Genomic DNA, 2,099 nt, shown 5'->3' on the forward strand with positions numbered 1-2,099 from the left:
AAGCTTGCTCCATCTTCTGTGTGGCAGCCCTTAAGATATTTGAAGATGGCTCTCATATACCCTCTCAATCTTCTCTTCTCCGGGCTAAACATAAACAACTCCCTCAACCATTCCTCCTAAAGGCTTGGTTTCCAGACCCTTGATCATCCCGGTTGCCCTCCTCTGTGCAGACTTCAGAGAGCTCTTAGTAGAGTTCCCAAGGTGGGCAAGCGAGATAGCAACCTCTCTGGAGGAACAAGAGAGACAACGGGTTGCAAAGCCCTGGAACAGAATTAAGACTTGAAAATTACAGTTCTAACTCGATTTGACAACATCGGAGAGATGTGAACTTGTCATTAGACCCATCAGTCACTCTGCATCTCCTCCCCCCCACCCCAGCAAAAACAACTCCTGGGATCTGAGCTTTATGACTGTTATACACACAGTTCCTTTAGAAGCAGTCATAATGAAAAGATGCCAAGCTAAGCCAAAAAAACAAAAAAAAGAACTCTGAATCTGCCAAGGGCATCCTTCAGTCAGACCCACACCTGGTCCTCTAGGCAAGGCTTGAGGATGTTCCAACATCCTGCATTTTTCTCCAAAACAAATGAGGGAAATAATTTAAAAATAAGGGGAAAGGAGAGGGAGGGAGGGAGAGATTTGAATTTCCAAATGTGGCACTCAGTTCAGAAAGCTTTCTTTGAGAGAGGAGGAAAAAAAATCAGAACAAAAGGAAGAAAACTTTTTCTCCCTCGGTGGCAGAGCTGATGAATATTTCTTTCCTTTGGCGAAAAAGAGGGGGGGGGGAATATCCTGATGAACTGACATTTCAGGTTCATACAAACAAATCCCCTCTAGGATGAATTTATTAGCTGGATCATGATTAATCTCAGACTCGGACCTTACAGCTCTTCCTCTTTCTGTCATATATATATATATATATATATATATATATATATATGAAGTGAGCACCCTTCTACAACCACGCTCCTGCATTCTCTTGCTTTGCAAGATGGTGTAGTTAAAATAATTATGATAAAATCTATTAACTGCTCATTACTTTGGGTGAGTCGGGGAGGGTGGGAGTGGGAGAGCAGCACCGAATCCGAGCTCACATCTGCTGCATCCATTGATTCTGAAGTGTTGACTGACAGTTTCCAACTGCCTAAGTAGGTTATAACAAGCTAGCTCCAGGCTGCTAAAGGCAGCAGAGTGCAAAGCAGAGAAGCAGTGGCCTCCGAACTTGTCTTAAGCCCGGAGAAAGGGGGGGGAGGAAATGTGGTGTGTGTGTATGTGAAAATGAAAGAAGGGAGCAGTTGGAGGGAGAGGGGGTTAGAGAGGATGATTAAACCTCTCGTCGCTAACTTCCATCTCCCGTTCCTCGTGTTGTGTAGCTGTGGCTTTTTAATTGATTTGCTGGTTCTCTTTCCGTTTACATTTCACCTTCGGGGGACAGCAGAGAAAATGATATCGCAGACAGTAATAAAATTATTATTCACCTAATCATTCACAAACAAGTGTTGTTGGTTTGGGGTTGTTGTTTAAATATGTCTTGCGCATAAGCCGCGGCCCAGGCTCGGAAAGGGACGAATGCTTTTTGAACAGCACATGACAGCAGATGTCAAGAGAGCGGCAAGGTAAAATGTGTGTCTGTGTGGAGGAGGAGGACGAGGAGAAATTAGCTTGATCGCTTCTCGGCCTTTTGGCTAAGATCAAGTGTAGAAATTAGCTTGGTATGCATTTTTAAAGTGAACTTGCCTAATTTGCCAGGCCTGGGTTATATGTGGATTGGATTGCAGCTATACAATGGCACACATCTCCAAATTTCAATTTGAAAACTGAACACAAATATGTGCATTTTACTGAGGGTGAGCTAAATATTAAGAGTAAGATTCACCTAAAAAATATTGTCAGGGGAAGTCCTGTAGAAGAACTTCAACTTGTGCACATGGCTTCCCATACTCTTCCCCCTGTGCACTCTCTCAGATTAGCTTGGGGGGGATTAAAAAACAAAACATTGGAATAGAATGCAGCAGAAGGAGGATGGGCGGTTCTGTCTGGCAAGCTGAAATGTTTGTGCTGATTGGACGTTAAATAAAGGTCAACATTTTTATTTTTAC

At 43.3% G+C, this 2,099-nt stretch overlaps 1 pseudogene; it reads left to right on the plus strand.

Moving 5' to 3' along the window:
• The first annotated feature begins 1,665 nt into the window (after positions 1 to 1,665).
• On the plus strand, positions 1,666 to 1,799 carry LOC128423791 (uncharacterized; annotated as a pseudogene).
• Positions 1,800 to 2,099: the final 300 nt, after the last annotated feature.

Source organism: Podarcis raffonei, chromosome 11, assembly GCF_027172205.1.
Source record: "Podarcis raffonei isolate rPodRaf1 chromosome 11, rPodRaf1.pri, whole genome shotgun sequence".
Classification (NCBI taxonomy): Eukaryota; Metazoa; Chordata; class Lepidosauria; order Squamata; family Lacertidae; genus Podarcis; species Podarcis raffonei.